The 14,091-nt window shown below is 37.6% G+C and overlaps 1 pseudogene across 1 annotated transcript; it reads left to right on the top strand.

The window, feature by feature from the left end:
• The first annotated feature begins 741 nt into the window (after nucleotides 1-741).
• LOC307055653 (olfactory receptor 8C8-like) lies at nucleotides 742-1,430 on the top strand (annotated as a pseudogene). Its single transcript has one exon. The product of its transcript is annotated as an olfactory receptor 8C8-like (transcript).
• Nucleotides 1,431-14,091: the final 12,661 nt, after the last annotated feature.

The raw sequence follows: 14,091 nt of genomic DNA, 5'->3' as shown, positions 1-14,091 counted from the left end.
GTACTTTTGCTAAGCCTGGTGCTGAGTTTCTGAAAGGTAGGAGGAAGAGAATAGGTTGAGCAGTGGGCAGAGTGGGGATCACAGTGACCTCACTGTCCCAGGCTTCAGGAAATTCCACAGGAAGGAGTCCCAGGTACTACTCTGGACTCCTTTGCTCTCTTGCTGTATGGCCTTGGTCAGCCTACTCATCTCTTCAAGATATGGTTTCCTTATCTCTCAGATGTGGACATCACTTTGGACCCCTGCTGAAAGACTTTATCCTGGATCGTGTCAGCCCAAGGGAGGTGAGGAGTTGCAGCTGAGATTTGAAAACATGGAAGGAAAGGAGATGAGAGAAGAAAGTTGAAAGATACGGAGTTGTCACTCTGGCTCTTCTAGAGTGCTGTCCCAACAGTCACACTTGAGCCCCCATGGAACAAGTCCTCAGTCTAGAAAGAAAGGATTTCAGTCTCTTCTTGCTGTGACATTGTTTTCTCCTTTCCTCTCAGATCACACCCCTGCCGATAATGTCTGTGGAAAATGACTCAGTTCATCCTGGTAGGACTTACAGACCAAAGTCAACTCCACATACCCCTCTTCTTCCTCTTCTTATTGAACTGTATGGTCACTGTGGTAGGGAATTTGAGCTTAATTAATCAGATATGCCTGAACTTTCATCTTCACACTCCCATGTATTTTTTGGTCTTCAACCTATCCTTCATAGATCTCTGCCACTCCTTGGTCATTACGCCTAAACGGCTGATGAGCTTTGTGTCAGAGAAAATCATCTCCTTTTCAGGATGCATGACTCTGCTGGGTTTTTCTTTTCTGTTTCTTTGTCCATTCTGAATGCTATGTGTTGACAGCCATGGCCTATGATCGCTATGTGTCCATCTGTAAGCCCCTTTTGTACACAGTCACCATGTCCCCTCAGGTCTCTTCTTTGCTGATGTTTGGCTCATATGTAATGGCGTTTGCCGGTGCCATGGCCCACACAGGGCACATGGTCAGATTATCCTTTTGTGATTCCAGCATCATCAACCATTACATGTGTAACATCTTCTCCCTCCTCCAGCTGTCCTGCAGCAGCACTGATGCCAGTGAGCTGGTGGATTCCATTATTGTGAGCACAGTTGTAATAATATGTAGCTTCATTATTCTTGTTTCTTATGCTTTGATCCTCTCCAGTATCCTCCACATCTCATCAGCTCAGGGTTGGTCCAAAGCCCTCAGTACTTGTGGCTCCCACATAATAACTGTTTGCCCTCTTCTATGGTTCTGGGTTGTTTACACATCTCAAGACCTTTTCTGATGGTTCTGTGGGCCAGGGGAAGTTCTTCTCAGTATTTTATACGAATATAGTCCCAATGTTGAACCCTCTCATCTATAGTCTAAGGAATAAGGATGTCAAACTTGCTCTGAAGAAAACCCTAAAGAGAGTTGCGAACTAAGCAGAACCAATATTGCTGGGTTGTTGGGTTGTTGGGTGTGTGTGTGTGTGTGTGTGTGTGTGAATGTGTTTTCCCATAATGTTCTTCAGAACAAGGTTTTTGCCTTAGATCCTTTTTTCTGTCTAATCATGCCATTTAAACATGCAAATATTATTGAGTCTCATGATTGTTCTCAGTTTCATGCTTACTCACTGAATGAGCTTTATTCTTAACAGTGGGCTCCAGAGTCTCAGCTTGATTCCTACTCCTTTTCACACCACCTCCCACTTTGCCTCTTTCCGTGTACTTTTCATACAGCAGCATGAATGTGGTCTGATGCGGCCACCCCTCTTTGTTTTCCCTAAAAACAATGTTAATGTAGCCCTTTCTGTTTTTTGACCATTTGAGGAGTTCCTTCTGTGTAAGTTATAAATTTTATAGAAGTTCAGTGCTCTTTTAGTCATGGTTTCTATAGTACTGCATTTCCAAACTCAGCAAAGCTTCAATAGTATCTATGAGATATTTATGCTTAGTTAACAGGGATCACAAGTATTAGCTTATAAGTATGGAATGTGTTAATACCAATTAGGAACTGAGAGAAATGAACCAGTTACTTTAAATCAATTTAGTTTGACTCATTGTAATAGCATCGGGGTATGATATATATATATATATATATATATATATATATATATATATATATATATACACACACACATGTATCAGATATGTACATTATATGTAATGTACATGTACATAATTTTGTTTAAGTCTCTGCCTAATCAAATAGAATTTGACCACCTAGTGTTTACTCCTTTCTCCTACATGGTTAGACTAGAATCTGGTAAAATAAATATTCATGAAATTAATAGTTTGAACTTGTTTGATACAGATTTTTTCTCTAAGGCAAACTAAAAGTTTTTGTTAATAAAAACTTCCTTTTTTTCAGAAAAGGAGTTTTCTTAAAATTCGTGGCCATAAATCTTCAAAACGGTGAAAAGTCTGGTTTGATACAATAGAAGGAAATGCCATTCTTTTTTCAGTTTGAAGTACAGCCTTCTGTATTTCCGATAAGACAGGTCTAGTGGTGATGGAATCCTTCAGCTTTTGGGTTTTCCTGGGTCTATTATAACATACGTATCTTTCAAATTGACTGTTTCAGGTAAACAGCACTCCTGTTTGCAAACTAACATGTTCCTCCTGAAGAATTTGGATCCCTTTTGGAAAAAAGAAGAACTGTTTGGTTTGGTTACAAAATAAATTAGGAAAAGCATGCAATCTTACCTTCAGAAACTAAGATAAAATAGGGATTTGTTGTACTACTTATTATATACATGAAATTTAAAGCCTGTCTCCAGTGATTAATGATGTTGAGCATTCTTTCATATGTTTGTTGGCAATCTGTATATCTTCTTTGGAGAAGTGACTATTTAGGTCTTCTGCCCATTTTTGGATTAGGTTGTTTGTTTTTCTGTTATTGAGCTGCATGAGCTGCTTGTAAATTTTGGAGATTAATCCTTTGTCAGTTGCTTCATTTGCAAATATTTTCTCCCATTCTGAGGGTTGTCTTTTGGTCTTGTTTATGGTTTCCTTTGCTGTGCAAAAGCTTTGAAGTTTCATTAGGTCCCATTTGTTTATTTTTGTTTTTATTTCCATTTCTCTAGGAGGTGGGTCATCTCACACCAGTCAGAATGGCCATCATCAAAAAATCTAGAAACAATAAATGCTGGAGAGGTTGTGGAGAAAAGGGAACACTCTTGCACTGTTGGTGGGAATGTAAATTGATACAGCCACTATGGAGAACAGTATGGAGTTTCCTTAAAAAACTACAAATAGAACTACCATATGACCCAGCAATCCCACTACTGGGCATATACCCTGAGCAAAGCATAATTCAAAAAGAGTCATGTAACAATATGTTCATTGCAGCTCTATTTACAATAGCTAGGACATGGAAGCAACCTAAGTGTCCATCAACAGATGTATGGCTAAAGAAGATGTGGCACATATATACAATGAAATATTACTCAGCCATAAAGAGAAATGAAATTGAGTTATTTGTAGTGAGGTGGATGGACCTAGAGTCTGTCATACAGAGTGAAGTAAGTCAGAAAGAGAAAAACAAATACCGTATGCTAACACATATATATGGAATCTAAGAAAAAAAAATGTCACGAAGAACCTAGGGGTAAGATGGGAATAAAGACACAGACCTACTAGAGAATGGACTTGAGGATATGAGGAGGGGGAAGGGTAAGCTGTGACAAAGTGAGAGAGTGGCATGGACATATATACACTACCAAATGTAAAATATATAGCTAGTGGGAAGCAGCCGCATAGCACAGGGAGATCAGCTCGGTGCTTTGTGACCACCTAGAGGGGTGGGATAGGGAGGGTGGGAGGGAGGGAGATGCAAGAGGGAAGAGATATGGGAACATATGTATATGTGTAACTGATTCACTTTGTTATAAAGCAGAAACTAGCGCACCATTGTGAAGCAATTATACTCCAATAAAGTTGTTAAAAAAAGACAAAAAATAAATAAAATAAAACCTGTCTTCAAAATGTAACCTATACATGTGTTAGTAGAAAATAATAAAACCAAGTAAATAAATTAGGTGTGCCTGCAAAGTGGCTGTGGCATTTTTAGAACCCCAAAATGCATCATGGTAGGTAAAATTTTTTTTCTAAGGGTGGCAGCAGAAATATAACAGACATATCCCAGCTATTGTGCACAGTCCTCATGCTTGGCTTGAACTGTGGTTAAAATGGATTGCATTTCAGTTTCCTCAGTAGGATTGACAGTTGCCTTGACCTAAATTTTAGGCTACTAGAATGCTAGGTATCAGATACCACACTGAGAAAACTACCCTTCATCATTGGTATGTTACCTTCAAGTCTTTTCTCTTTACATCTGCAGATATATTTAGGGGGAAATTGGAGTGATATTACACATAAATTTATGCATTTCTTTTCCCAGTTTTACTGAGGTAAAACTGACAAATAAAAATTGTATGTATTTAAGGTATAAAACATGTTTTTATATATATATATGTACACACACACACACACATTGCAAACTGATTACCACAGTCAAGCTAGTTAACCCATCCATCAGCTCACATAGTTACCACTTTTTGTGTGTGGTGAAAATACTTAAGATCTACTCCCTTAGTAAATTTAAAGTATAAATCCCCAGAACTTATTCCTGTCATAACTGAAAGCTTGTACCCTTTGACCAACATCTTGCCATTCCCTACACCCCTTAGCCCCTGGCCACCACCATTCTACTCTCTGCTTCTATGAGTTTGACTTTTTTTAGATTCCACATATAAGTGAGATCATGCAATATTTGTCTTTCTGTGTCTGGCTTATTTCACTTAGCACCGTGTTCTCAGGGTCCATCCATGTTGTTGCAAATGGCAGGATTTCCCTCTTTCATGGATGAATAATATTCCAACGTGTGTGTGTGTGTATCACATATTCTTTATCCATTCATCCATTGATGGACATTTTGGTTGTTTCCATATCTTGGCTATTGTAAATAATGTTGCAATGAATATAGAATTACAGATATTTCTTCAAAATCTTGATTTCATTTCCTTTGGATATATACCCAGAAGTGAAATTGCTGGATCATATGGCAGTTCTACTTTTAATTTTTTGAGGAGCCGCCATACTGTTTTCCACAGTGGCTGAACCAATTTACATTCCCACTAGCAGTGTACAAGGGTTCCCTTTTCTCTGCATCCTCACTAACACTTGCTATTGCTTGTCTTTTTGGTAAAAACCATCTTAACAGGTGTGAGGTGGTATCTCATTGTGGTTTTGATTTTCGTTTCCCTGATAATTAGTGTTGTTGAGCACTTTTTCGTATACCTGTTGGCCATTTGTATGTCTTCTTTGGAAAAATATCTATTCAGTTCTTTTGTCCATTTTTTAATCAGTTTTGTTTTGTTTTGTTTTGTTTTGCTATGGAGTTGTATGAGTCCCTTGTATATTTAAACCCTTATCAGATATATGGTTTGCGAATATTTTTTCCCATTCTTTAGGATGCCTTTTCATTATATGGATAATGTCCTTTGCTCCTGCTCTCTGTTTTTTGATCACTTTCTGTCATGAGCATTTTCCTGTGTCAGTAAAGATTTCCTTCTACGAAAGCACTGTTCCTGATGCCATACTCTCTCATGCCTTTTAGACTTCTTACTGATATTTCTTCTTAGGATGGTATTTCCTCTGGAAAGTTTACTTTTACTGTGTTCTTTTACCACCACCACCATCTCTGTCTAGATTTTTGTCCTTTCCTATATGTATATATAGAATTAATAACTCATCATATAAGGGAAATATGGCTTCTTAGTATTGGGGTCCTTTTTAATTATTTAGTTTTTGAGTCCATAATGCATTCACATGGTTCAAAATTCAAAAGCTACAGAAATGGTATACAATGAAAAGTCTCTCTTACATTCCACGTCCACCCAGTTACCTGCTTGTTCTCCCAGGAGGCGGCCAGTCCTATCAGTTACTGTCAGTGCTGTCAGTGACATTTTATTCACATATAATAAAGTTCATATATATTAGCCCACTGATTTTACAGAAATGGTAGCATTCTGTGTGCACACTGGTTTAACCTGCTTTTTATCTTATATATACCATTTCTTGAGACACAGCTAGAGAACGAGTAAGACTTAGGATCCAGGAAAGAGTAAATTTAGAAGACTAGTGAAGTCCCAGGGTGACAGCTGTGCAGCTAGCCTAAAAGCAACCAGTCCAGACTGGAACAGTGGTTTAGGAGGGTTTCTTCCACTTAACAATTGGAGATCATATCATATATATATATATATATATATATATATATATATATATATATATATATATGTGTGTGTGTGTGTGTATATATATGTATATATATATGTATATATATATAAAGATAGTCATATATGATATATGTCTTATATATATAAAGATAGTCTTAGTTTTTAGTACACCTACATAAAATTTTTGTACAAATGTCCAAAAAAGTATTTGAACAGTCTCTTTTTGATGGATAACTTGGTTAATCCCTGTTTTTTGTTATTATGAAAAAAGGTTAAAATTAGTAAACCAGTACATAAATCGTTAGGCATGTGTGTAAGTTTTTAGAGTGCATTTACTAAGCCTAAGGATATGTATATATGTAAATTTGATGAATATGGTCCAGTTGCCGTAATAGAACCTATTTCTTTGCTTCATGTAAGTTTAAATTACCTCTCAGTCCAAATGCATCCTTCTGTACTTTTTTTCATGATACTGGGGCTAAGCCTCTGGAGCTTATATTTCTACTTTGCCAGCTGGCTTACTATTCGGTTCCACCAGTATTCCGTGCTGATGCCAGAAATAAAAAGCATCTTAAACATATGAAAACAAATTGAAACAGGTTACAGGAAGATGACCTGAACTGTCTTGGCATCAGTTTAATCACATGCAAGGAAAAACAGCAAGTGCTCCACCCCCAAATGTCATATTGGACATTATGTAAATAAACAACTAACCAGAGTTGAAAATATAAGTTCACTCTTTCAGTAGATATGAAAAAAATGTGTGGGCATGTATCTTGGAGGATAATCTTCCATTCAGTGTCATGTTGATGAGATTGAGCGCCCAACTTCCCACTGGAGAATCCATGTAGGAGAGAAACACCTCCCCCATGTCCCTAGGCTCACAGAAAAGCAGCACATTGACCTAGACGCAGCCAATTGCATCCTTCCACTGGAGAAATTAATCTGATGGGAATGATGTGAACACAGTCGGACAGTTGGGAACCATTTTCGTGGCTGCAGCATGTCCAGGGGCCTTGCCAGTTGTATGGAGCAGGGGTGTGGCGTTGTAGCAAGACTGTTCCTGCTGAATATGCCCTGCTGTTGGCCTCTGGGTTGCCTCGGTTCTGCCTTTTCTCCAAGTATAGCTTTACAGGCTCACACCAAGTGCCTGCATCCCCAATATTCTTTCTGTAAATTACTAGAGTGACTTGCTTATCAACATAAATCCTGAGACAGGATTTTCCCCTGCATCCATATATGCCAAATCATGGACATACTGGCCAAAGATATGTATATGAAAAGTTAAACATTGTGAAAACTGGTTTTAGGGTGTTTTGATTCATGATTAATGATTGCAAGTGGTAGTTTTTGTAACCTCCTCTGTACCTCACTTATCAAAAGAGAAAATTCTAGCTTCCCACTCTGGCAAGTAATGTCATTATTGGCTTTGCCAATAATGAATCCTCTTTCATGTAACATCAACCTCATCTGCTATGATTTTGGGGTTTTGCCTCTAGAAACTGTTAGAGATAAGTTACGTGCAAATTTTCCTTCTATTAAAAAGTATGGGGCTTCCCTGGTGGCGCAGTGGTTGAGAGTCCGCCTGCCAATGCAGGGGACACGGGTTCGTGCCCCGGTCTGGGAGGATCCCACATGCCGCGGAGCGGCTGGGCCCGTGAGCCATGGCCGCTGAGCCTGCGCGTCCGGAGCCTGTGCTCCGCAATGGGAGAGGCCACAACAGTGAGAGGCCCGCGTACCGCAAAAAAAAAAAAAAAAAAAAAAAAAAAAAAAAAAAAAAAAAAAAAAGTATGAGGAAGACAGGATCAAAAAGACTTAGTTCACCTGCATTGTCTAATTTAAGCTACTCTTAAGTCACATTCTCAAGATATTTGGTGATAATACCGTGGCATTTTGGTGCCCAGCTAAATTCAGCATAATGTTAATTTAACTCACTGTGGACTCTGGAACCCACAATATTTATTCAGGATTAAATGTGGAACAGAAGAGAATAAACAAGACAGCAAGTACCAGATAATGCTTATTGTCTCTCAGCTCCACACTCTTCTCTCCTATGTATTTCCAAGGTTAGAAACCTGTTGCCTACATATCAAAAAAGAACCCTGACATCTTGATACAATGGCAAATAATTTTTTTTTTTTTTTGCGGTATGTGGGCCTATCGCTGTTGTGGCCTCTCCCGTTGTGGAGCACAAGCTCCAGACGCGCAGGCTCAGCGGCCATGGCTCACGGGCCCAGCCTCTCCGCGGCATGTGGGATCCTCCCGGACCGGGGCACGAACCCCTGTCCCCTGCATCAGCAGGCGGACTCTCAACCACTGCGCCACCAGGGAAGCCCCACAAGGGATCTTTGTGGTGATAAAACTGTGATGTATATTGGCTGTGGTATCAAAGACACAAACCTACGTATGTGATAAAAATTGTACAGAATTAAACACACAGTCAGGGACTTCCCTGATGGTGCAGAGGTTAAGAATCCACCTGTCAATGCAGGGGACACGGGTTCAATCCCTGGTCTGAGAAGATCCCACATGCTGCGGAGCAACTAAGCCCACGCACCACAAATACTGAGCCTGCGCTCTAGAGCCGGGAAGCCACAACTGCTGAAGCCTGCATGCCCTAGATTCTGTGCTTCGCAACAAGAGAAACCACTGCAATGAGAAGCCCACACACCGCAATGAAGAGTAGCCCCCACTCGCTGCAACTGGAGAAAGCCCGCGCACAGCAAGGAAGACGCAACGTAGCCAAACACACACACACACACACACACGCATACATGAATGAATAAAAGTAAAACTGGGAAAATCTGAATAAGATCAACACATTGTATCAGTGTCAATATCCTGGTTGTGCTATTATACTGTAGTCTTAAGATGTTACCATTGGGGGAAATTGAATAGAGGATACATGGGATCCCTGCATTATTTTTATAACTGCATGTTAATCTACTATTTAAAAGGTTTAATTTTAAAAAAAGATAAAAGATATAGGCTTTTATCTCAGAAACAGAGAAATTAAGGCATTTAAGGGAATTTAAAAAATTGTATTCTCCTTGAAACTAAAATCTTAGGATATCGCCCATTTAGATTAATTTTATTGTTATCTTGAATTTAACTTGAGATGAACAATATCAATGTAATCAACGTTGTATGTACTAGAACAGCTTTCTTAAACTTTAGTGTGTCCTTAGCACATATTGTTATGGGGCATCCTATGTGCATGTTGCTCCTACCTGAATAAATTTCCCCACTAATAAAGCCACCCAACACACCAAGGGATTCCAAAGATTCAAAATGGGCCCACTAGAAGTGTGTGTTTTTCATCTCACATCAGTACAGGATGATGAAAATAAAGTTACATTCAAACAACTTAGGCTCAGTATTCAGCATCAAAGAGTTGATAATATATGCCCAATCCCTACATGCTTTTATGACTCATTCTCCTTGTGTGTACGAGGTTGCCCATGCCCAACACAGCCAAAATCCACCTTTCTTCCCTACCCCTTCCACTACTTCTGCATCCAAATAATATTTTAGTTTTTCTTCACCTGGACTATCCTTCCAGAAATTTCTCTTCAATTCTCTCCATTCCCAAAAGCATCCATACTCTTCCTTTCCAGGGAAGATTTCTACCAGCTTTGTAGCAATGAAAGCTTCATACAATCCTGAACATAAAGGAGAAAGGAAGACCAAGGCTTCAAAATACTCAGTTTCTGGGCTGCTTAAAGATTTAGGAACTCCATCATCTCCATATCGCATATCACACATCATATATCACAGTGATTGATGATATGACTCACTCAAGCGAATCACAGATGTTTTTAATCTGTGATTCACTTGGATTTTTATTGTTTAGATTAAGCCTACAATTTCATCTAAAACTCAATAAAGATTGTGTTATTTACCAAAGCAAGTAAAATCAATACTTATTTAGCAGGAGTTCAGATGAACCCAGAGGAGATTCATAATGTCTGATGAAGTTGTGGATTTCATTAATTCATGGTGAGATGATCTGATTTGGCTCCATATTTATTTGTTGGGATGAATGCTTCATGAGAACTAGAACCATATCTGCATAGCTCAGTGCTGTATCCCCAGTGCCAAAATGCAGGGCCCAGTACATTATAGATGCTCATTTAAATGCTTCTTACAGGGATATGTGAAAAAGGATAAAAGCAATGAAAGTGGCCACCATCCAGAGCAGCAGATGTGTGTGGGAGGTGGGAAACAGGGACCAAGGAAGGGGAATTCTGTGTCAGGGCCTGGTAACAGCCTTGGAGAATGTGGCTGTACTCCCATGGGCTGGTCTCTGAGCTGTGGCAAGAGAGGGCAGCAGGCACATCTGACAGAAACTCAGGGGCAGGAGCAGCTGATCTTCTGCTCTGCAGAGCTGCGTATCCTCCAGTCTTGGGGTACAGGGAAGGTTGCAGAAGGGAGTAGTGTGCTGCCAGTGAGACGACTGGTTCCTGAGCACAACAAGATCTTTCCGGAGATTCCCAGAAATTCTTGAGGAAACTTCACAGGAGTTGAATTCCTGCATTAGCTAGTGGAAGTACAAGCAGACAAAAATGATCGATTTCAATGAATCATTAGTAGTTTTAAAATCTTAGAATTAGAGGTCATCTAGTGAAACCACCCCCTTCCATGGTGAAATACCTTTTAAGACATTTCTGGCAAATGATCATTCAGCTTCTTCCCAGTTATTTCTAATCATGATCACTTGGAAGAAGAGCCATCTCAGATTATAGATATCATGAATCTGACAAAATCCCAGACTCTATTAAATGGGTATAGATCACCTGCAAAACACACAAACCCTTTAACATGTTGCAAAGCAGTAAAACAATAATTGCTTTTAATTTGAAGAATATTAAGTTCCTGTGGGGAGCGGGATTATAATTTAAAACTTCGTGACGCTCTTCTTGCCCTCTAGAAATTAATTAACTTGGAGAGGAGACAAATCATCCAATCACATTGCTATTAGAGGACCAGTATGTATAGGATTTTGAAATACCTATATTTGTTTTAAAAAAAATTGTGTAAATTTTAATTATGATAGTTATAAGCTTCTTAATGTGATTTTTAAATACAAAAAAGAAAAAGCCAGGTCAGTACAAGAATGGAGACACAACTCACAAGAGAAACTTTTAAACACTGAACCAAGTAATTCATTTAAGCAGCCACCAGGTTGTGCTGGTGACTCAGTGAAGTTGTTTTAAAAAAAAGTGAATTTAGTTTAAAATTTATATTTTGAATATTTTTAGGCCCCTAAGTGTATAACCAGAGATTTTACATAACTCATTATATAAAATTTTCAATTCATTGTTAAAACACATAAACTTTTTAAAAAGATGTGTTTTAGCGCAAAATTTAAATTAAGCAGGTTGAATATATTCAATTTGCAAAACTTACTGGATGCTTACTACATTATGCGGTGAGGAAAGAATGGATGAGACATGGTAATCACAATATAAATAACATACACAAATATAAACTAATTATTCCAATTTAACAAATAAGTTGAATCTAAGCTCCGAGTATTTTTTGTTTTGTTTCGTTTACTGCTCTATCCCCCAAACCTGGAATATAGTAGGAATACAATAAAAAGTTGAGTGAAAGAAAGATTTTATAAGTTAGTGATTATATAATGTATATTTATAGAAAGTGTCATGAACGTAAAATCTAGTTTTAAATGCTCACCAATATAACTTATGATCTGAATTTATTCCTATAAAGCAGTGTGTTTAACCATCTTAAAACCATTTGATAAAAATTTAAATTTTACAAATCCCAAGGCTCTGATATATACCTCCAAGGAGTAGTTTTATTTGCCATTCTTTAGAATAAATGGTGTTAAGAAGATAAATTCTTTTAGGTATTCTCACCAGTGTATTTTATATCACTAAATTGCATTATGACATTATTTGTACTTAATTTATTTTCAAATATACAAAATCATGTGACAATAAATTTTTTTTTAACTATACACAGTGTCCCTAAAGATTCTGTCGTATTCCCAGAATGAGGTTGATGCATTCTCCAGTCTCGTTAGAGTTATTGTTGAAAACAAAGCAAGGTTAAATGTTCCCTTGTAGCCGACTTTCTTCATCCAGCCCTGGAGACAAACTTTTTAAGAATATGTGCAAGTGTCTATTTTGGACTCTTAAACCAAAGTAAACTATATCTCACTCACAGGGATTTGGGACACCAACACTGTGTCCATCCTATCTTTCATGCTGATTTGCAACCATTTCTCCAGATTGTCACGTTCTCTGTTCCTCTTATATTTCTCTATTTCATATTCCTGTTTCTTTACATTCCTTTCTAGAAAGCGATGTGTATTTGTGCAAAAAAGTGTAGGAGTTGGAGTCCAATAAAGTGGAGTTTAAAAATAGGATCTACCACATTCTCGTGACCTTCAGCAGATTCTTAACTCTGGAATTCAGTTTACTCCTCTATAAAAGATGATAGCCAGGAGAATACACATTATTTCTACCTTCTAAGAAGCTAAAGGCAAGTGGGAGTTGCATGGAAAGGTACAGTCCACTGCTAGGAAGTTTCTCTGCCACATTTCTTTCCTTTTTCAAAGAGGAATAAAAGATCTTCATTTGCACTAGGGAGCTGTTTTGCACAGTTAAGAAAACAAAGAAACTTCATGCTGCAGATAGCCCTTTGGCCCTTAGCTAAGGACAATATACTGTGGTTTTTGCTCTTAAAATTGTGAAACCCAGGATATTTGTCCAGAACTTGGAAACAGCTAGAAAATAAAAGGAGCTATAAATACAAGTGAATAAGACAGTGAAATGTTACATTTTACCTAATATAGCATGAGTTACTCAGGGCCAGGAAAGAAATATGACAAATGAGATGTCTCTGTGAATTTAGTCCAAAGAGGGCAGGCAGTTTGATGAGCATTATATATAGCTAGAAATAAAAGTAAATGGAATAAGTCCAATAAGGTTTTTAGTTCTAGCTGAGAGAGAGAGAGAGAGAGAGAGAGAGAGAGATCCAAACTTCAGACTGGCTCTATCAAGACCTATTTTATGAGGTGAATTTAGTCACAATTGTATGATGAATTGATATCTTCTCAGCATCTATGGAGATGATCATATGATTTTTTCTCTTTAGCCCTATTAATACATAAATTATATTAGTAGATTTCCTAATATTGAACCATCCATGCAGCCATGTAATAAACCCTACTTAGATATAATGAGCTACTGTTTTTTTCTGCTGCTGAAATATCTGCTAATATTTTATTTAGGATTTTTGTATTGATTTCATAAATGAGGTTGGTCCTTTTTTGTATGCAATCGTGTGGATTTTGGCATCAGTGTTATCTCATAAAAATAATTTTGGAGTTTTTCTTCCTTTTTTAGGCTTTAGATCAGTTTAAATAGTATTGGAATTATTTGTTCTTTGGTAGAATTCTTCTGTGAAACCGTTTGGGACTGGTATATAACTCTTGACAACTTTATTTTATGGAATTGGACTCTTTAGGTTTTCTACGTGTTACAGCATTAGTTTTACTGAATCACATTTTCCTAGAAAATGGACTGTTTCATCCAAGCTTTTTAATCCATTTGAATAGAGCAAAACAAATTAGTTTGAAGTTTTTTATTTCCTCCATTTCTAATTCTCCCATATTTCTTAAATTTAGTATTTGTTCCCCTTCCTTTTTATTCTGAGTTTAGAATAGATAGTTGATCTATTTATTCATTAATTCTACTATTTTCTGTTTTCTAATTCAGTATTTTTTATTTTAACTTTATTAATTCCTACCCTCTGTTTTCATTTTCTTGGTTTTATTATGTCTTTTCCTGATTTATTAAGTGCTTAATTTATTTTCATTGTTCTCTTTATTGATA

This window comes from Hyperoodon ampullatus, assembly GCF_949752795.1.
Source record: "Hyperoodon ampullatus genome assembly, chromosome: 7".
Taxonomy (NCBI): Eukaryota; Metazoa; Chordata; class Mammalia; order Artiodactyla; family Ziphiidae; genus Hyperoodon; species Hyperoodon ampullatus.
This window is presented reverse-complemented; position numbering and strand designations above follow the sequence as displayed.